This window comes from Helicoverpa zea, chromosome 18 (genome assembly GCF_022581195.2).
Source record: "Helicoverpa zea isolate HzStark_Cry1AcR chromosome 18, ilHelZeax1.1, whole genome shotgun sequence".
Taxonomy (NCBI): Eukaryota; Metazoa; Arthropoda; class Insecta; order Lepidoptera; family Noctuidae; genus Helicoverpa; species Helicoverpa zea.
In genome coordinates, this window is record NC_061469.1 from 1,073,559 (window position 1) to 1,097,233 (window position 23,675).

The window sequence follows — 23,675 nt, forward strand, 5'->3', positions numbered from 1 at the left end:
CCAATATTTATGTTGAAAGCCAACTTTAGTACCTAACTTTTGAGTATTGAATCGGCACTCAAATTTAGAGAAAGCTCAAACACTTTTATTGTCTTTGCCACATCATAGTAGGTAAATTGCTGGGACAAAAATACTTTTAAGTACCTAAATCTTAAACTAAAGTGACGTGTGAGTAATGCGCTTATTTTTGATAGGAAATCATCAAATGAAGAGGGTCATTTGTGCCACCCACTGTGAGTGCAGTGTGAAGGAGAGTCTTACTGACTAAAACCCACCATGTTCCCACAAAAGCAATATATATAGATAAAAAAAAAGTTCATCTATCTACCCAAGTTTAAAATGCATTTAATTAAACTCAGACCGCAGACTCCAAACTTTTAGTCGGCCGATAGTTTGATCAGTCTCTCAATCAGTATATCCCTGAGAGGTATGGTAGTTCACACATCACAACGATCAGGTATCGACTAAGTAATTACTTTGATGGGATTCACGATGAGCAATAATTTAATCTGCATATCTATCGGGGTTCTGAGTTTCTGAAGGGTTCCTACTAATATTATGAAAGGGAAAGTTTGAATGTATGTATGGATGTTCCTTCTTCAAGCATAAACTGCTTAGTGGATTTTGAAAAAACTTGTTAATAATATATCTTATATGTCAGATTAACATATGTACTACTTTAGTACTAGTTCCTACTTTAGTTTCACGTAGTTTCCTCGAGAGACAGGTAAAACCCCCTGCCTGGGGGCCGCGGGATTGTTCGAAAGAGTTTCCGCGCTCTGGTATATAGGGATTTAGAAGGAACATTGTGGGTTTTAGTCAGTAAGAGTCTGACACTCCCTCACGCTGTACCAACAGCGGGAGAGGTCATTTGATGATTACCCATTAAAAAAAAGACTGAAACCGCTGGCAGAATGGCTAGTTCATGGTATCCCAGTATCCTTACTTCATGATGAAATATACCCATTAAAACGTGTAAAGAATATATGGACACTACAATTGGCAAGTTTAATAGTTCCCTAACACCTTATATACCTGACATTGCTCTTTGTAACATCATCCAAGGTTTATACAATGTTACCTAAGAACTTAATGTGTTAATTATATATTGTTATAGAAGATTATATGGCGGGAAGGTCAAGGAGGTTAGATGCAGGAAAATAGAGCTACGATTGATTTGTTTTATTGGGCCTTCGTTAAAAATTGTGAAGAAGGTTTATATATCGGGTGTGTCGTACCTAATCACTTTAATCCTATTTAACATATAGGTACTTTATGATATTCTATGGCGAATTGTAACAAAAAATAACCTAATCCATTCAGTGGTTTAACCACAGGAGTCATTCTTCGTTTTCATGATTTACAACATTATGTGTAAAGAAGAGATAAAGTTATGAGTAGCGAATGTTTGACCGTTTGACAGCAGTTTTCAAGGGAGAATTTCCGTTATTTGTAATGACTGACTCTTATATGGTATTCTAATTCTCGCACATTTTTTTTCTCCTTAATTTGTTTGAAAAAATCAAGAGACTACCCGCTCACAGAAAACTTTTAGTCTTCCGAGAGCTTGTTTGGGCTAGTGTAAATTAACTTCAAAGGTTTCACTATAACAAAATTCAATTAGTTTTCGATATATTTAATAGGTTTACGAAACGTCTAGCATTCTATCATTAGAATTAAGCAGCTACTTTCCACATTGGGATAAAAAAAAAACCTTTAAGATATCCTATAGCCCCAACGATAAATAAGCTTTCTTACACTAAAATGGTTTTTGAAATAAGAGCAATTCCTAAGATTAGTGCCTTCAAACAAACAAACAAACTCTCTTGCTTTATAAATATTGAGTAAGAATTATAATTGAAACTGCTAATTTAACATCAATTTCAATAATGAATGAGGCATAAAACTCAAAAAAATGCCAACGTCCATGGGAGCTTTATTGACAACTAATCATATTAATAATTCATTTAATTTAATTATCCTACTAGTTTCTTGCATGGAGAGAATCTTAATTGACCGTAATTACAGTTATTAATTTTAATTTTATTCTTCAGAAGTTGTTTCACAATTTTCTTATACCCTTTGACATATATTGTTCTTTTTTAATTATTGTTGAGAGTTTATCGTGTGATTTCAGACATTGTTGGTATTTCTAGTGTGTACAGGATCTTAAATATTTTTTTTTTGCTTCTAATGCTAGATGCTTTGCTAGTCAGTGTTCGGCCAGTCATTTGAGGTGTTTATAAAAAAAGAATACGAAACTGGGTTTCAATCCGTCAATCAATTTCACATACCAAAATATATTTCTATGGTATAAGTAATACCTAATTACAACTGCATAGAAATAAATTCTATGCATAGTAAAAATAAACTTCTTTATTTATTAGTGCGTATCAAACCCATACCCTAAATATAGCGTGACACAAAGACATCTAATTAACGAAGCCGGTAGTAATTAAAGCACTCTTTTGCAACGGAAAATTCGTTTAAATCATCACATTAGTACGAAAACATGAAAACCGGAACTTTGATAAAAAATACAACAAACACACTGCGGTAAAATTGGGGATTCCCAAAGGAATGGAGTAATTTACTAAAAGTAATTAAATTTACATTATAAAACTGCAGTCAATGTCAATCTTTGTATTGAACAAAGATGGCCGATTTGCACGAGTCAATGGCGATGTTACGACGCAATATTTTTATTGTTTATTTATTTATTATGGTTTCCCATAGCTCGTGCACCGTTTAACTTAAGTAACGTGATAGATTTATCACAAAAGTTATCTAAAGAAGTCTCTGTGTAAGCAATAACCATAATATTTAATTACAATGCGGGAGTAGACAACCAGTCAAAATCAATACTGTAATTATTGTACTATCAAAAACCATTCGACGATTTTTTAATGAAAATGCGCACAATGGCGTTACAGATTTTTCACATGAAACTCCTTTGCATTATCAATAAAAAATTTAAACTTTTGTAACTGTAACTATGTATGTAAGAAAATCTTGGAATCTTAATTTGACCCACTTCCCGGTCTTCGATTAAGATAAAATTTTGCACACGCTCCGAGTTCTGATGACATTACACAACAAGCGTGCTGTTTAGTTTTTTAAACATTTTTTAAAATTAAAACTACAAAATGAGAGCGTCATTATTTTAATGAAAATGATATAGGATTTATTTTTATACTAAACCAACTACCCAATTCACTCTAAAACTGCTTCAAAAACAGAAGAACCAACTAGCTACACACAGCAAATACGTACCAACCTAACAGTTTTTCCTATTTACCAACACAAGAGTAATTGTCCAATTAGAGTTAATTTCATTTGTTTTGTGACAACGAAGTTCGAACGTTGCGGTCACGTGGCGGACATGCGCAGTTGTCACGAAACATTTTTCATAATGTTGAATCTGTTATTATGAACTTAGTAAATAGTACTATCGTTAAGTATCATTTTTATCTGAATAAGTAACTGGTTTTGAAGGGGTAAGTAAATAGTGCTATAGTTTAGTGTCATTTTTATGTTATTTTCTTGTGATTTTAGCTGGGATTGTAATAAGACATAAATACATTTCTTACAACGTTATTTAGTCTAGTTCACTTGTGTGGGAAACGAATCCGCGGTCACGGGACTTGTAGTGATCTCTACATTTAGTGATAGGATAATTGATAGGAAGTCAAAGGTGATAGAAAATGTCGAGATGTAGGGGAAAAGGTATTGTCAATGAAAACGACCGATTCCGCCGAGTGGCTAATTTGCACTGTTTTATTAATTATAGTGTCGAAACATGATACGATGACTCGTACATCTTGCCCATTTAAAAGAAACAAACAAATAATAAAAAATAGGACATAATAACAATAAAGTTAAGGTTAAACATTAATAGTAGGCACTTTGAATCGTTGCGTAGTTATAGGAGAAGTTGATGTCCCTCGATCGATGCTGAACGTGCTGACTGCGTGAGGAATGGTTTCTTCTTCAATAGTCGGCGCAGGGAGGCCTTGTTTACGACGTCTCCAATAGTAAACAGCGCAACATGTAATAATCAGAATTGATGCTAGTAGGATGTAGGTAGCAGCATAGTGATGAATGTCATGAGCATTGATTTGTTCGGAAGATTTTTCCTTTAGCTGATCAATGTCCTTTTGCAACTGATTGTATATCAACTGGTGATCTTCGACAGGGATGGATGAGTCTATATAACTACTGTTGATGATGGTATTCAGTATAGATGTCTTCGGAACTTCCACAATGTCCATTTGCTGATGCATCTTGCTCAGGAATTGGTTGTGTGAACGAATAGTGAAGGTTTCGCCTTTAATCACGCAACCTTGACCTAGCGTTATAATTCCAGTTCCCTTTAAACTATGCACAGCTGTTCCCGTAGCACAGAATATGCGCACCATGCATTTGTCGCAACATGAGTACAACCAGCTGTTTTGCGGGTGTAACTTGATCCACTTGTCGGCTGTGCACGGCGCTACGAGTGATAAGCATGGTGATTCATTTGTAGTGACATCATTTACAATTAGTTTTATGTTGCAGATTGAACTCTTTATTTTCAAGTCATATAGTGGTTCATCCAAGGAGCAGAGAATAGTATCCCTTTGGGTAGAAATGCAAGTTTGTAAATGATGATCCGCCAAAAGGAAAGCAGTGTCTTTCTTGAGGTCGAATGCTATGTATTGATAAGGAGATATGACATAGCGCATCCTTCCTCGCTCCCTTACGGGCACAGTGATAATCTTGTTTAACTCGTATACTTCATTGCTTATGAGAGGAACTCTGACTTCGATGATAAGGTAGTTCTCAATGACTCTCGCGAATACCTTTAGAAGTTTGTATAGCTGTCTTATATCGTTTATGTCGGTCGGTAATGCGAGGTCTCCATGCAATTGTCCAGATATAATGTTAACTTGATGTTCTAGTTGTTCAGGCGAAAACAAGTGTATGTCTATGTAACCATGACTTATATCCGTGACTGTGTTAAGCAACACATCTTGCATACGTCGCAGGTTTGTCAGGATAATGCTTGCAGCTAAAGACGAGGAAATGAGGTAGTTGCTATTTTGATTGTCTAGTCGCACTTGACCAACTTCCCAGGTGACATTTTTAAGTGTGTCCTTAATAAAGCTAACTTGTTTGTTCATTATTTCTTCATTCCGTTTGATGATGTTGTATTCAGATTCAATCACAAGTGTCTGATTTTTTATCAGGGTTTGAAGGTGATTTTCATTGTGAGTGATCGCTTCTATGTCCCTTCTGTATTGATCAGCAAATCTTTCGTCAAGAACTCCAAATAATGAACTTGCCAAGTAGCCAACGCCATTCAAAAGGCCTCTTCGTACTCGTTTGTTTTTATAACGCAGTAAGTTGTTGTAGTGTTCGATTTCGTTGATCTCATGTTGCAGTTGCGTCACGGCACTATCGTGAGGTGTATTTACGTAGCACAATGACTTCACATGAGTGACGTACTGTTTTATCGCCGAGAGCCCTTGCCAATAAGATGTCATGTTGTAATATATGACTAACTTCCACTCGTCCTTGATGTGTCGTAAATCTGATATTTTATCAAAATATAAATTCTGGCTTTCATCGATGGCGGTGATTTTAAAGAGGTTTATATCCTGTTGCATACTTGGTGATAATATTGACATGAATGCAACAAGTGTTAGGAATATAAAGTTACTCATAGATGTCTTCTTGCTGCCGCCAACACGTCGATGCTGTCCTTGGTTCTGGTTCCCCTTTGGTATATGTTCTTGATCACGTTGTGAGTCGTTGTGGACAGGCAGCTTAACAAGTTTAGTGATAGGGCGCTTTATGACGTTGTGTTGTGTTTTCACACTTACGACTCGCACAAAGCCGTCTTTCCCGGGGTGAACTTCAATGATACGTCCAATAGCCCACTTCCCAGGTGGCATGTTGTCTTCTTTAATAACGACAATGTCATCGACCTTCATATTCTCACTAGGCTGTCTCCATTTTGATCTGGATTGTAGGTGTTGGAGGTACGTATTTGACCACTTTCTCCAAAACTGCTTGTTCATAGTCTGCACAAGGTGCCATCGAGCTGATAAGTTAATGTTATCAGGATCGGTTTGTGGCCTTATTAGCAGTGAGTCACCCACCAGAAAATGTCCAGGTGTGAGAACTTCGTCATCAGGATCTTCAGACAGCGGGCACAATGGTCGGGAGTTCATGCACGCCTCGATTTGATGTAACAATGTAATGAACTCCTCATATGTCAGTTTTTGGTGTCCCAGGACCCGCTTCAGGTGGAACTTCATGCTCTTTACGGCGCTTTCCCATAACCCGCCAGCGCTGGGCCAGGAAGGCGCATTGAAGTGCCAGGTGACGCCGAGCTCATTGATGCTTTTGATGAATGACGTGTCAATAGTGTCAAGGATTGCTTTGTATTCTTGTCTCAGTGTCTTGTCAGCTCCAACAAAGTTGGTACCGTTGTCCGAGTAAACATGCCGAGGAGTGCCACGGCGAGCGGCCATCCGTCGGAATGCCGCCAGGAACGCAGGTGTACTCAAGTCAGACACCAGCTCAAGATGCACTGCCTTTGTCGCAAGGCAAACGAATACAGCTATGTACCCTTTCGTCGTTTTAACCCCCCGTCCCTTGTTAGCCTTGACCTCTACATGTCCAGTGAAGTCCACTCCTGTATTTGTGAACGGTCGTGAAGGGTTGACTCTCGGTCGGGGTAGGTCCGCCATGATTTGCTTGCTGGTTTCTTGACTGAAGCGTCTACACTTGATGCACTGTCGGATGATTTTCTTTACAACGCGAATACCCCCAATAATCCAGAAATTTTGTCGGATAAATGATAATGTCAATCGGGGTCCGCCGTGTAATGTCGTGATATGTGCTTGGTTTATGATAAGTTCTGTCAGCCGGGTTTTACCCGGTATGATCACAGGATGTTTTGCAGAATGAGCGATGGATGATTGTTCTAGTCTCCCGCCAATCCTCAAGAGGCCAGTTTGGTCTAAGTAAGGATTGAGGCCTGAGATCTTGCTCGAGCTTCGAACGCGACCTTCTTTCTTCAAATGATAAATGTCGTCTGCAAATTCCAGGGATTGAATAGTTTTGATAATAATGTTTTGCCCAGTTTTTAACTCGATTGTTGTCAGAGTGTCAGCATTTTGTGTCGAAGTGCAATTCCGAAGTCGTGCGATGAAACGTGATATCCAGCCCACGATGCGATTTACTCGTGTCAATGAACTATTGTTTTGTAATAATTTAATAATGATATTTTCACTGTGGTGTAAGGCTGCGTTCACATTCGTTGATTTCTTGACTTCGATCAACGGGGTTTCAATTTTGATAGAGGGTGTGTCTTGACAAGAAGTCGGTGAATTAAGCCACAGCGGGCCTGCCCACCACAACTTGTGCTCTTGTAGCGATGTTGCCGATAGACCGCGCGTTGCACAGTCCGCGGCATTGTCTTCTGATCTCACGTGATGCCACTGAGATGGCGGGATGACTTCGGTGATTTGTCTTACTCGATTAGCTACAAATGCTTTCCACCTATTGACGTCTCCATTTAGCCAACCCAGCACCACCATTGAGTCTGTCCATGCATTGACCGTGGATACGGATATAATTTCTGAAATTTTTTTCAACAGTTGTGATAAAAGTAAGGCACCCAATAATTCCAATCTCGGAAGCGATATTTGTTTATTATGTGGGGCCAACTTAGTTTTTGCCATGACTAAGCGCGTTGTGTACTCGCCTTTACTGTCACATGTTGTAATGTACACGGCACATGCGTAGGCCTTTTCTGAGGCGTCGCAAAACCCGTGCAATTGATAAGTTTGTTTGTCACCCAGGTATCTGTCAATCTGAAATCTTTCTATGGTTTTCAGATCTTCTCTCAGGGAATGCCATCCTGTATGTATGTCGGTGGGTAGTTCGTCGTCCCACTGTAAGTTTGATAGCCATGTTTGTTGAAAAATAATTTTTGCCTTAATTGTTAGAGGTGATAACCAGCCTAAAGGATCGTAGATCTTTGATATGTCGGACAGAAGTTGTCTCTTAGTGTACTTCTGGTTGTCATTTGTCTTATGGTCAATTTTGTTATGAAAACTGAATGTGTCAGTTGATGGGTTCCACCTGAGTCCCAAGGTTTTACGGGATTCTACATCACGGAACTCGAGAGGAGAGCTGGTTTGATTGGACGGCAAATCGTTAATAATGTCAGGGCTATTACTCGACCATTTACGTAAGTTCATGCCGGCTCCTTGCAGAACTTTGATTAATTGTCGTTGTAGCTCTTTAACCTGGATTTTGTCGTCATTTCCGGCCAGGAGATCATCCATATAAAATGATGATTGTAGCGCAGCAGCGGCAAGAGGATACTCTTCGGAATGATCCAGAGCTATTTGGCGCAATGTCCTCATCGCAAGGAATGGCGCGGCCTTTGTGCCATACGTGACGGTATTTAGGCGATATTCACTTAGGGGTTCATCGGGAATCGACCTCCAGACGATAGTTTGTAGTGCCCTGTCTTGTTCTCTGATAATGATCTGCCTAAACATTTTCTCAACGTCTGACGTGATGACATATTTATGAGTTCTCCACAACAGAACAAGTCCCTGAAGGTCCTGCTGCAGGTTAGGACCACATTCCATTAGGTCGTTAAGGCTGTATCCAGTTGAAGTCTTGCTTGAGGCGTTAAAAACAGTTCTAAACTTCGTACTTGTAGAGTTCATATTCAAAACGCCGTGATGAGGTAAATAACACGTAGGCATTGACGTCACGTGGCTGCGCGACTCGCTCACGTTACTCATGTGGCCTAGTTGCAAATATTCGTCCATGAAATTGCGGTATGCAGTTGATAAGGTGTCATTTTTAGACATTCTTTTTTCTAACTGTTTAAACTGCATGATAGCTCTTGACCTTGACGTTCCAAGGAGATTTTCGAATCCCTGCTTCATAGGAAGGGCTACTTGATATCTTCCAGAGTCTAAACGTTGAGTGGTCGTTTGATAGAAATCTTCACAATATTGATCTTGTTCAGACAAGTTTGATGTGTTGTCTTGTATGCCCTCGACCTCCCAAAACTTAGATAAATCGTCCACTTCATTGATGACCACGTGACAGTTAAACGTTCTAACGTTGCCGGACAGTATCCATCCTAACCTTGTCTGTTGAGCGATGGGAGCCTGCAGTGGCCCCTTGATAAGTCCAGACATGATAATGTCGGAATAGACACTCGCATCCAGTAGTAGATCGATCGGTTTAGATACGTTATAGTGTGGGTCGGCGAGGTTGATGTTTTGTAAATGTGGCCATGATTGTTTGCAGAATGTGTTGTTTGGCAAGGGATTGATGACTCTTGATATGACGAGGGCTTGTGTCGTGAAGCTGTAGTCTTCATATATAGATTGACACTCGATAAAGACGATGCCTTTGCCACTTTTGGTGGTCGTGCCAATCCCCGAGACTGATGCATTAATATGTCGGCGCTGTAGTCCTAATGTCTGAGCTGCATTCTCTGAGATTAGAGATATTTGAGAGCCTTGATCCAAAAGTGCTCTAAGTGTCATAAAGTTGCCGTCAGCGGCCCTTACTCTCAGTGATACGGTTGTCAATAATATCTCTTCGTCATCCGCAGCAACGTGGTTAACACTAGGTGGCTTGTTGCTATGCGGTTTTGGTTGTCGATTGTCATTCGAGGTACTCGTAGAGGGCGAGGAAATAATTGCATTTTGTTGTGACCTAGATTGCAAAATGTCGTCGTGTATTATAGAATTATGATATTCATGGCAATATTTACATCGTTTCGTCGAATTACACGGCTTGCCATTATGCTTATACAAGCAATTTTGACATATGTCATTCTTAGCAATTGACGTCAGGCGTGTTTCCGGGCTCATGTTAAGGAACCGTTTACACTGGTACAAGTCGTGTTTGTCTTCACATAATGCGCACTTTGGTGTGAATGTAACCCCAGCTTGATGAGGCTTGAATGATGGTCTTTTTTGAAAACCAGGCTTGAATGTTGGTTTAGATGAAAACGAAGGCTTTGGTTCGGTGTCTTTCTTTGTCAAGGGTTCGAGCGCAGTAAACTTGCTTTCAATGAATTTCATGAGTTCTTCAAATGACGGAAGCTCGCGAGGAGACTTGCGAGATTGCTTATAATCGGAATAGGTCTCTGGATCTAACTTCTTGCAAATTAAATGCACAATCAGAGGATCCCATGATGTCGTATCGACCCCAAGATTATGGATCGCATGTATACTCTCCATAGTAGTGTCATACAGGCGTTTTAATTCGAATGAAGACTGTCGGTGCACAGAAGGTTGTGATAGGAATATTTCGACCTGATTTGTGAATAGGATTTGGGTGTTGTTATAGCGATGCATGAGAAGATCTCTTGCCGTCTCGTAGTTTTCCGCAGATATGGTAAGATGTTGGATGAGGCGCTCCGCCTCGCCGCGTAGTTTACCCTTTAAATATTGCATTTTCTGTGCATTGCTGATGCCATTATTGCTATGTATGGTCTCGTTAAAGAGATCGATAAATGTTGGCCACTGCCTATAATTCCCAGAAAATACCGGGATGTCGATCTTGGGTGTCGATTGTTGGAGATGTGAAGTTGAACTCAATTTGCGATTTAACTGTCGTTTAATTTTGTTGTACATATTTTCATATGTCATAAACTCGTCTTCGTAGTCGCGATCACTGCCTTCTAAGATGTTGTCGATGCGCATATGTAATTCGTCGATTATACGCCAACGATGCTGAAGGTCCTTTAGTAGGTCTTCAATTTCCCATTTTTCCTCGATGTTATTGATGTCTGGACGCTTTATAACACGAGATAAAGCTCTAAAATATGTCCTTTGTTGTGAAAGAAGTTCTTCTACGGGGCCGCCTGGGTTGGTGCCACGGTCTTCACGGGTAAAATTCTTGTCGAATGCTTTGCTAGAACCGGCACCGGTGGCAGCAAAAGGCGGTAATAACGGAGGGTAACTCGCGATCATTTTACGCTGTTTCTCGTAGAAGTCTTTAGTTTGTTGGAATATGTTATTGACGAAATACTCAGAATCGTCTTCCTGAGCCAATAGTTGTCTATGGTTCTGTTCAAACTCACCCCAAAATTGATCTAGGGCGGTAGTGCGTTTGTCGAGGTATTCCTTGGTTTTGCGGTTCGCGCTGTCCTTCGCGAAATTCAGCCCAACTCGATTGATGTCCTGAATCAACTCGTTTTGCCGCTGAAGAAGATGCTCCATGTCGAATGATAAATGTCAGGAATACTTTGAAGTACCGTGTCTGCTATCCTTATGCAGTATGTGCGCCCTTGTCTCAATTCAACCGGTGATTCTCGCTTGTGAGAGGCCAGTCAAACCGATTCGCTACTACACTTGGACAACGAAACACTGCAACCACACTTGAATGTCACTTTTCCGAAGGATTTGTCGATGTCGATGATAATGTCCAAAGTTGATAATGTCAAGTAACGCGACGCCTATTACACGAACAGGGTACGAGGGAATGATAAGCCGGGAAATCCGGCTCGAAGGACCATTAAATGTAGTGATCTCTACATTTAGTGATAGGATAATTGATAGGAAGTCAAAGGTGATAGAAAATGTCGAGATGTAGGGGAAAAGGTATTGTCAATGAAAACGACCGATTCCGCCGAGTGGCTAATTTGCACTGTTTTATTAATTATAGTGTCGAAACATGATACGATGACTCGTACAGGACTATCTGGTCTATAAAAAAATATATGATCTACCTGTATCGTTAACCATAATCTGGTATCTAACTAACTTCATCATTTAGTTTGTCTACATTATAAATATCTGGCGATGCATAGTTACAATGCTTATTGTGTTCCGGTCCTAATTACATTTTCGAGTTTGAAGGTCAGATTTTCATCATATTGGAGTCAGAATAGTGACCACAATAGTTTTGAAGGATTAGTTAGGTACTGTAAATAGATTTGTAATGTGTGGGCTTTTTAAACATACCTAAAATTATTAAGGTTTCTTAGGTGCTTAAACCACAAATAGAAAAAGGCTGTGTGGGCTTAATCCCCGAATGGAAAATTACCCAGACCACGTTGCTTATAGACAGAACATTTTATCCTCTACAAAGCTATTATTAAATAGATCCTTATTATTTGTTTTTTTTTTTTTTTAAATAACAAAACACTAAACGTTCTATAACCTCTGTAAACCAGTTTGAGACGGGATCTTAAAGGTCGCATTTTTTGTATTTATTATTGTAAGCAAATAGACTATTTTATATGGGTACATTGAACTTGAAATAGTTTTTTGAATGATCAACGAACTTTTAATGTAAAACGTGTTTTAGTTTTGTTGTAAAATAGAATTAGTTTGAGATAACTCTTTGGTAGATAACTCTAAGCTTTCTCGTTCTTTTTATTTTATAGGTACTAGTTGTTTCCCAGCGGTTTCACCCGTAACCCCTGGGATCTATTTCACCAATAAAATCAGCGGACTAAAACTGATATAACTATCCAAATCGGACCAGTAGTTCCTGAGAGTAGGCACATTGAAGAAAACAAACATACTCATACTCAGCTTAATAATCATATAAACATAGTTATAAATAATTTTTAGTCTTTTAACGTAAATACAGGTACCTAATATCATTTCTAATATTAAGCTATATTGTGTCCCGAAATGAATCAATTATATTATGACAACTGAGAATTTCCCAAGAGTAGAATTCGCTTAGTTAAGATTAAAGACATACTTAGGTACCTGAATAAAATAAAAATGAGTTTTAGATTTATTATAAAACTACAATCAAATAACTTTATTTATTTTAATCGAATTATTAATGTACACACTTTACATATATACAAACTTAAGCTACTTATCTTTATACAAAACTAAAAATAAAATACTATATACAAAATGCATATAAACATAAAACATAATATAAAAGAGCATCGATCAGGCGTCGAAGTATTCCTCCGCATCACTGTCCTCCGGAAACGTGCCCAGAAGACTGGCTGCATTGCCACGTTGAATGGCAATGCTAATTCTTTGTCCAAAGAATAAGCCAGCCCTCTGGTCACGCGAAGCGTCGACAAGCCTTTTCGCGATGTCCTTGTAAAGTAACCGCGAACTCGGGCCCCACGGTCCGAGCGTTTCGACCCCAAACGGCTCAAAACTATAATTTCCAATAAGGTTATTATATTTGCGCCGCTTGGTGGTCTCTGCAGAAGCTGCAGCCGCACCAGCACAGACTGCCGTGCTAGGAAGATGTGATGGCGCCAGGGTGTCGACGCATGTTGCGTCCCACACCAAGGGCCTACCCATCTTCCATGGCAACAACGTCATACCATCTGGCCTCTTTCCATCGTCACGTACCAGTCCATTAGGCTCTAAAACAGCTGGTACGCCGGCGGTGGAAAGAGCACGACGGATAATGTCGTTAATGCTGGCATGCCGTGCAATACGACCAGCACTTCTGCAGCACGACAGACCATGGTGCCCGAGGCTGTCGACAGCCTCACCGCAATGGCAGCGATGCGGAGCAACACAGGGAGCGCCTAATCGAAGGCATGTAGCTATCCGGAAGGTGTTGTCATCCAGCATAGTGCCTATGCTGGTTGACGGAATAACCTGCAACCATAGTCCGGATTCCCATACTCCCACAGCCAGCAGGCGAGCACGCTCGGCAGCACCATTACACGTATTAAGAAGATCATTCCGTGTGATGCTGCAGAGCGGCCCATCCCACTGTCTCTGAGAGGAGGGGTCACTGGGCATAACCGTATTTGGGCAAGTCATTTTCCAAGCATTCAACGCATCGGCCAAACACGGCACCCCAAAGTCCACCAGTGAGGAAGATAGAATTTTCCTAGTGAGACTTGCGGTGCTGTGGACCGAGGAGAGGAATGCCGGTAAACTAAGACTGGAAATTTTGCGGACGCCGAGGCCTCCCAAGCGAATAGGCAGTGAGGCCTGTTGCCAGGCTCGGTCGTCCAGGGCCACATTTAATATTAGAGAAAGGGTGTTTCTGATAATTTTGTCAACTTTATCTAATAGGTTCGGATGTTTCCACAAATGAGAAGAGCGAAGGATATAAGTAAATTTTGGTCCGAAACAACAATATCGAATAAGGGTATATGCCGAATGTACATTAATTTTAAGATACTTCATGTTTTAGATTATCCTTTTAATACCAGTGAAAGTTTTTTACAAGTCATTCTCCACTTTTGAAATACATGCGTACAGGTTATTTTACCGGAAAACATAACTTTACTGGGAAATTAATTACTTTTTGATGCATTTTAATTATTTCTGTTAAAAGAGGCTGCAAAATACCTTCCAGGAATTTATTAAACGTTGATTTTTCCTAGAAAACTACCTCCTCTTTCGCTTATAATTATAATTTTGGTGAAATTATAACAACCATTTTATGGAAGTTTTTCGTAATTCTACGAATAAATGAAATTGAACTGAAAGCCAGAGATTATTTTCCTAGCTACCTTAAAACTTCGGTTCAGAAGCTACAAAATAAAGCATGGAAGTACTCCAAAAATGTTTAACAAAAAAAAATCTTTTTAAAACACTCGCAATTCCGTAACGTTTTAATTAAAGAAACAATACGAGATACGGAAGGCATGAAAAAACTCATTAAACTGTTTTTACTGTTCAACGTAATTTCGACTCTATTGTGCACAGATTAAAGCTTATTTTTCTAGTTAATTGATGGGAATTGTAATAATTTGCTTCCGTATAAGTCGTTCGATAGAATGATGTGCATCTGTTAAGGTCAAAAATTTAATGTACCTATTGAAATAAATTGGTAATTAAAAAAATACTTGTGAGAAACGGATGTTAAAATCGATTGTAAATACTAACATTATTATAGTAATTAAGTATCGTTATTTCTTTGATTCAAGGTGTTTCTTTGAGATTAATAGGGATTTTTGTTTATTTGTGTTGAAAGATCACGTCAATCATCATCGAACTATTATTTTTGCTTGTTTGTAAAACCTATACTAATATGATAAAGATATTTTTTTGTTTGTTTGTACCCTAAAGGCTCTGAAACTACTGAAACGATTTGACAAATTCTTTCACTGTTGGAAAGTTACACTTTTCCCGAATAACATAGGCTATGTTTTATCCCGATACGGGCAGTAGTTTCCACGGGACGCGGGTGAAACCGGGGGAAAACAGCGAATTATTTAATAAACGTGTTGTAAACATTACATTGTAATCGATCCTTGGTACCTGAATAATCGATAAACCTTTATAATTTAAACATTATTCAATAATAACTAGTTCCATTGATCAGTATGCAAACGAATGTATTGATGCACAATGTCCTAACTGCGTGGACTCGAGGCCATAAAACATACCTATTACTAGTTCTAATTACGTAATTAAGCCGTGATTACACAACACGAGGATCCATTTACTAAACAATATAAACGTTGATTAACGAGCCAATTAACTGTCCGTGACATATCGATGTGTACGAGGTTTTATACACGGCCGTAAAGCAACCATCTTTACGTACTTCGTTTAATATTTTCGTGACTTTAAAAAACGCACCGTGTTCTAGCGTATGGACTGTACCTTCAAAATAAGGGAACATTAATAACACTTTTATGTAATAAGAAATAGGGTTCAATTTCCTGTAACGATAAACGAATTTCCATTATGCAGTGACCGCTACTTCATTGAATGATGTTATCAACCTTATTGCGTTGACTTAAGGTTTATTTTAGCTTACTCAGAAATTGCTTCAGAAATCAGATAGGTGAGTTTCCGATGTACGCTCGTTTATAACCATTATCTCATGAATGTTATGACTTTTGATACCGATGACGTCATGAACGCATTCAATCTATTTTCGCTTGATAGAGGACTGACAGGGGTTGAAAAATTATTATTTTCTCACCTATCTTGGTAAGTTAGGAAGATAAGGCAGTTAAGGTAACTGTTATAGATGACTGTTCGTTTTCTTTATTGTTTAAAGGGTTCTTAGGGGTCCGTAGCCAAAGGTTATTTGGTTTACATTTTATAGAATACAATGATCTCGACGAACCTCCTCCTTTTTGGGAAGTTATCTGTCTAATGTTTAGTTTCATCCATAATTAAAGGTTATTCATTTATTTACGATAACTTTTACGGCTATTTTTGTTATTTTTTCATAACCAAGTGACTGAGGTTTTCCAAACAAAAGTGCGTCGGCGAAGGTATAAATATCACTAAGTACTTCAAACTGTTTTAATGCTCCCCTTGTTGACAAAAATCTTATGACTCCCACTTCACCTTCAGTTTGGGGAAGCGAGAAACGGCACCCACAATTCCGCAGTCAATACACAAAATATCGTATACCCGAAAATCTACTATAGTGTGAGTACATATATTACTTAGGTAAATCCTTTTTTAATTTATTTCATTATCACAGATATCTACACATTTCCAAAAAAGTACAATAAAGAAGATATGGGATTGTTGGAAATACCGTCACTCTGGTACTTAAGAAGAAACATGGTGGGTTTTAGTCAGTAAGAGTCTGAAACTTAATAACACTGCATCCACAGCGGGAGGATTGCTTTAATGATTTCCCAACAAAAAGGGGTATGCAATGATTTCTCACATCCAAAACAAAAAGACACAATTATTTACATGATTATTAAATTAACCAGTGGAAACTCATCAATTATCACATATATTAAATCTAAATAATATCCTAATTACAGTCTTATCCTACAGATTACACCGATCACGATTTGCTATACCAGACCCTTATTAAATTACCTGAACACAGCAATATTAATATCCCTTTATATAACGATGACTTTGCAAATGGCTGCCGTGAAGGTCAAAGTTGGCTTTTAAGCTAATTATTAGTATTACGACGGTTAATTAACGGCTATTTGCCGTTTTGGCTGTAATTAACTGTTTGTTTTGTATGTTATGTTTTGGATTTGTGTTTTAATTGATCAGTAACTTACTAGATGTAGATATATGTTTCAGAGGGCATAATAAACTGTAGGTCGCGGCTGTCATTGAATATCTTTGGCAGTTGTCACGGGTAGGCAGAAGCCAGTAAGTCTGACAACTAGTCTTACCCAGGAGTAATAGGTTGCCCGAGTAACTGGGTTGAGAAGATCAGATAGGCAGAAGTTGCTCCTGGTGAAACTCTGGTACTCAGCAGCATCCGGAAAGACTGAAAGCCGACTCCAAAATAGTTGGGAAACGGCTAGGCAGATGATGATGTAGATATGTAGATAAGAGCTATGCCATCCAAATTAATGTTTTTTTATTGACAATTGTGCCATAATGTATAAGAATAACAGAGAGATACCTATGTTTTCCAGTTCTCTTTTAAATCAAAAGTATTATCTTTGAAGAGATTAATCTGTCAAGATTTTCTTTCTGTCTACTTCAAAAAATATAAAAAAATGCAATTAAAACTTATTATCACATAGAAAAATAGGCCCTCAAACACACAAAAACATTACTTTACTCAAAATAAACTATTCAAACCACCTACAAATCCAGTTTATCAAAAATAGATGACACCGTACGTACTTGAGGTCAAAATAAATGACAGCAAGGTCAATGACATCTCAGAGGTTATGTCATATACGACCTTATGAGATACATCAGCTTGTTATAGTTATAAAATAAGAAAAGAGTATATAACTGCATTCATGTTCGTACAATATGAAAGCAATTTATTAGAACAATTTTTATTGGTGGGATGTGTTGAATATTATTTGGGTTTTTTGGAGGATACTTTAGAATGATTTTAAAGCTTGCTTGGATATTTGGTTGGTTAATGGTTGGTTAATAAATGGTTTTGTAATCTATACTAATATAATTAAGAGGAAATATTCTTTTGTTTGTTTGTTTGAACCCCTTAAGGCTCCGAAACTACTGAATAGATTTCAAAAATTATTTAACTGTTGTAAAGCTTACGGTCTTCTCGTGTAACATAGGCTACATTTTATCCCGGTACAGGCAGTATTTCTAGCGGAACGTTTTTTCAGTTTAAACCGTGTGTATAAACGTATGTGCGCAATTATCTCACTTTTGGCTGAATCGATTTTGATGCGCTTTTTAACATAGTATTAATTAGTATTGGAGGTGCTTAGGAGATGGTTTTATATATATTTTAAACTGACTCACACTCTCTACAATCTAGCACTAAACTACTAATACCTATAACTTAAACACAACATTAACACGAATACCTAATTTCATACATACATACTCAGCTATTTACATGCAGATTGTTCGTAAGTTTATCGGTGTGAAGGTTAGCCGCTCGTCTTCAAACACCGGTCGACCCTCATCCGTAGTCCGCATCTCATTAAATCGGTTAAATATGGGTAAAGATGCGTTCATAAGAAATTATATATATCTTTGGAAAAAGAAGTTATAAAAATAGTAAGAAACAGTGTGATAGAACGTGGTTTAAAGTAAGATTTAGGAGCAATTTTGTAAATATTTACGAAAGAAACTGCTACACATTAAGTTAAAAATATATATAAGACCCTCGCAACTGGTGACCCCTGTAAGCGATTAAAAAATCCGGATAAAAACTCAAAGCCTTCCTCAATAAATGGCCTATCTAACACTGCCTCTAAATCGCACCGGTAGTTCCTAAGATTGATCAAGCAATCAAACAAGCAAACCGTTCAGCTCTATCATGAATAGTATGAATTACGTTATATTAATTTATCAAATTTAAAGAAAAAAAAGTGGAGTCAAACAATCACCCGACTGGTACACAGTGCACCTAAACGCATCAGTAAGTAGGTTCACTAGAAATATAACTCATGATGGGCACTGCGCAGTCGCACGCATGAACTATTGAATAGCATATCATTTGAAATGTCATTGTCTCGCTCAGAATGTCATGACTATTATAATACTTATCGCTAACTACGGTGTTCTATAACTAGGTGTCATTCTTACTTATCTAGTCAAGACACACATACCAACCTGCTAGTATAAACGAAAGGGTTTTTCATCAATTTATTGTAAATACCGTAGTTGAAATATTGTTGTCCTCATCTCGTATGACCACGTAAAAATTCCACCAGACTACGTGGGAAACTAGGCGGTGGAACTTCCATGGCCGGTCTAGATCTAGAGGTTGCCCCTGAACCAGATGGAGGAATGTCTTGGTGTCTTGGTGAAGGGTATGAAGCAGTGCCAGGGTCCTGAAAACGACGTTGAAGATAGAGTGAAGAAGAAAAGTTAGGAAAGCTGACCCCAACACACTGTAAGATACATAGCAGGAAGGACAGAGAGTTGGGGTGTGGGTAACGATATGATCAAAAATACATGAGTGTTATGTTGTTGCCTTGTCCTCACATAAATAGGCAGACTTTTCTACATAGAGATTTGTGCTCTAAACGGTACCAGTTGGTTCAATTCTCTTAGCCATTATTTCCCAATGCAATACGCTACGTTACACTTAAGATGTAGGTACAAAATAATATGGTAATTTTAAAGGAAATTGTAATTGTTTGACCATAACAGCATCTGTCATTACCAATGACTGATGGATTAATTACTCGTCACATTCGATTGATTAAGGTATAGATGAGCTAGAATTTACCTTAACTTTTGTACTGGAATTGAGGAAAAGACCTAATAGGTAACGTCGTATGTTTTCATTGACGTTAGGTACAGATTTTTTGTACTTTTATGATGGCTCAACGGATGTACAAGATATTTGATATTGAGATAGATTAGAGCGAGTTTTTCTTTAGTTACATGAATTAAATTCCTTTCTGCTTGAAGGTTGGATTTTTTGAAGTCTGCTTCATATAATATTTGAAGTTTGAAAACCCCTGTTTTTCAGCCTATTTTGATTATATGCTTTTGGATTGATTGGTTGTAAGAAGCGTGGTGCGAGAAAACCCAACCCTTTTTTTTCAAATTTTGACAAAATATTGGGTTGATGGGGTTTCAAACCAGAACCTTAGCGTACTTTTAACCGCTATACTGACTAGGAAAAAACGTGAACTATTTTATTTGGTTCCTAGTGGTTAAACCTCTGGTATGTTATCGTTAAGTTAAATTGTTTTGAACGACAGTAATTAGACCGAAAACATTATCGATATGTAATTTTGTTATTAATTCTTGCATTCGTTCTGGTTATGCTACGGATTTAAATATATTTTTACTTGAAAATATTTATAATGTCACGCTTATAAAGATTATTTTTATATTTTATTTTTCTTGAATGTGCGAATAGAAAATATTTGTACAGGAGAATTTTTAATCCAAATTATAACTATGAAAGTAATTTAATGATTTTTTCCTAGCAGCCGTTAAGATTGGAACGAACTATTACACCGCATTCCGTAGTATAGACTGAATTCTTTGTGCAATTGACACCTGACAATTTTCAAGGGAAATATCGTTTTTTATGGACTGATGACCAAAAATTGGACAGACTGTAGGTACATTCATATTGTACTTATACAAATCCAAAAATGGAACATCAAAAAAGGACCAAGGTGTTACCAGTCGAAATAAACACGTAAAATTTTCTTCACCAACAATGCGTGGCCTCCACAAATTATGTCATAAGCTTGACATATTGTCAATGTCGGCTTTAAGGCCTCACATTGTCTAATAACTTGGCTGTATATAAACACTGTTTATTTATATACGAAGTATTTATTGTAAATACAAGGTTTATGTTTATTTCAATAAAATATCTTGTCTTGTTTTGGTAAGGAATGTGGCTTGTGAATCTTTTGTTAAGTTCTCAGTGTTGTGAGTGTAAAATAATGTGTTGATGTTGTTTATGGTATTTGTGTAAGACCGTAGAAAAAAGAATAGCAGATGCCATTTTATTGAATACAACCTTTTTATCATTCCGTTTATAATTCACTACCTACCGCCAACGGTTTCAACTGCGTAGCGTAGGAAGTACTTTAAAAATTCGAATAAAATAGCCTTCTTCGTTAAATGGGCTATCATCTAACACTGAGAGATTTTTGAAACCATATGTTGAAATCTTCAGCATTATAATAATATTAATAAAGATCTTGGATGTTACTTCTTCAATGGAATCCCGATAGAATCCTTTCTAAAAGTCTTTATTTTAATTCCTTACTACCTATTTATTAAACAAATTAATTACAATTAATTGGACCAATTAACCACACTAAAGACAATACACATATTGACATAACAACCGCGACCTAAGTAAATCGCGGTCCGTCAACCATAGAGGTTGTTTATTGTCTCTGGCCACTAATCCATGTGCCGACCGCGACGACCGCAGCTTAACCTCATGAATCAGACTTGTCAGTAAGCCCTTCTCACGTGGATAATCGCCTCTGGTTTGATTAGTGGGTTTATGGAATATTAGGCTTGTTTAACCAGAAGGTACTTTGGTATGGTATGGTACTTTTGAATAGAGGCTGACGATTGACTAATAAAAAGTAACACCAGAACGACACTTAAATGTTGTCATAGAAAAATGACAACTTGATACTATTCTTGTTTTTTTTTTTTTAATTGCCTATCTTTTCTGGAGCCACACTGCTTTAGTCAGATTCTATAAGTAGGTACTCATTTTTCATCTCCTTGATCAAGTCTTTTGCCTTCCAATATCTTTTGTATTCCAAGCTATCAGAGGAATTTGAGAAAATCTTGAAATAGGGGTTTGTTTGCAGCTCACTATATAAGAAGGAGATGTTCGCCTGTTCTTTTGATATTCATATACCTATTCCTTTATGTAAACTTCATTCTTTGCACATTCTTTGTAACATAGTGTTACCATACCATAATCAAATAGATAATTCAAATTAACGCGGATACTAATTAATTCAACGCCTATTCCTTCCCACCTGCAATCTATCAACTAAGAAACAAATTAACATAAATATTTTAAATACTCACAGTCTTAACTTAGTTGATTCACAGCCAATCTGTAATGAAAACAAAACGTGTATTAATATTCATATATACTGTATATAGTAGATATATAAGTAAGTTGTTGCATAAGGTTGTATTCATGCTAATGTCATCGTTTATGGTAATGCTTGGAACTACACCGTGGAACGGAAAACTGCAGTCTTAGGGTATGTACAGGCGGGTCTTATAACCATTCGAGAAGAAACTTTTGAAAACGTAGCATTAAAAACAGACTAAACATTAAGAAGTACCCGCTTTAGTAATAGCTTTAGTCCACTGATTTTTTCGGGACGGTGGTTTAAACGTGGTACAAAAGCTGGTACTTTTTTTAAACCACGTTTTATAAAAAGGTGGTAAGACCTCCCTACAAACTTTTAGTCGGCCAATAGTTAGTTAGGGCGCATAAATTAATATGAAGATGAACTGTAGTCACATTACAAAGATCAAGTATTTAGCCTGTATCAGAGCGACTGAAAACTTTGATTGAAAGAAAAATCTTTAATAAAGTACAACCATCGAGTTGACTGTCAGGCGACTGTTTGGTCGGCAATGGGTATGCTAACTACATAAATATGTTTTCATTATTTCACTTAGGTTTTGCACTTTTATAAGTAAATGCCTTCATCATTTAGTGTGTCAATGTGCAAACACCCTTACACCATGCACACGTGTCAATCATTTCCTAGCCTTTGTTTCAGTAAATACTGTTTTTATATTGCGCCTCTTGATCACAAAGAGCATCATAATATAACCGCCTATTACGTCAAAACAAGTGACAATCGTTTTGTAATCATAGAATTTCTTCATGGGATAGAATACAAGTGGGGACTACTGAGATTGTTTGTATATATGTACTCGTGTTATCCTATTGGGTCCCTATTGTGCTATGATAATTACTTATGTCATACGTTCTATCACTTTACATAAATGTTTATTTTTCTTTAAAAAAATACTGATAACCATCTAGGCAAATGAACAAAAATAATGTCAGTTTCAGATCTTATCTGCCTAGCTCTTTTCCAAACTAAATTGTAGCCGGCTTCCAGTCTAACCATATACAGTTGAGCACCAGTATTTTACACGAAGCGAACCCTTGATCGATCCTTGCTAGTGATTAGAATCAAATCCAACATACGCGATAAGTTTTTTATCTTCCCACCATAAAATTCAATAACTCCCATAAATAACAACAAGAAAATAAAAGAAACAGTTATATATAAATAACTTGAGAAGGTCCACTTTTATCTTCACTAGATACAAATAAAACGAAAAGACATAAAAATAAATACAATAAATAATGTATATAAGCTCGTTAGGGCGCCGTTTCACCCCAAATTGCTAGGAACAACACGTAATACTTTATTGACGTCATAAAATATACTTTGACAGTTTTATGTACTGACAGTGAAACCTGACTTTTTTATTTAGGGATATAAATCTAGGATTTCAGATTATTGTTGTTTTTATAGAGATACAGATCTCTTGTAATTTGGCATTTATATAGCTGCATACATTTTTACGTTTCTTCATCATCATTATATGCTCCTGCCTTATCCCAATTTTATATGGTGTCGGCGCAACATGTTTTCTTCTTCCATACTCTTCTATCTGCCGTCATCTCACAATTAACATTCCCTCTAGCCTTGTCGACTCTACACACAATCCGTCCATAGTTTCTTTGGTCCCCTTCTACTACATCCATCCACATTAATGCTCTTTACATTTTGACGTTTATTTTGCTGAAATAAT

The 23,675-nt window shown here is 37.5% G+C and overlaps 1 protein-coding gene across 2 annotated transcripts in view; it reads right to left on the bottom strand.

Annotated features, from left to right (window-relative positions):
- Positions 1 to 23,675, bottom strand: part of LOC124638952 (Ig-like and fibronectin type-III domain-containing protein 2) — a 190,166-nt gene that overhangs the window by 85,274 nt on the left and 81,217 nt on the right. For both annotated transcript variants that reach the window (XM_047176130.1, XM_047176129.1), the window contains exon 3: positions 21,912 to 21,940. The gene's annotated coding sequence lies outside the window, so the exon portion shown is untranslated. The remainder of the gene's footprint in view (positions 1 to 21,911; positions 21,941 to 23,675) is intronic.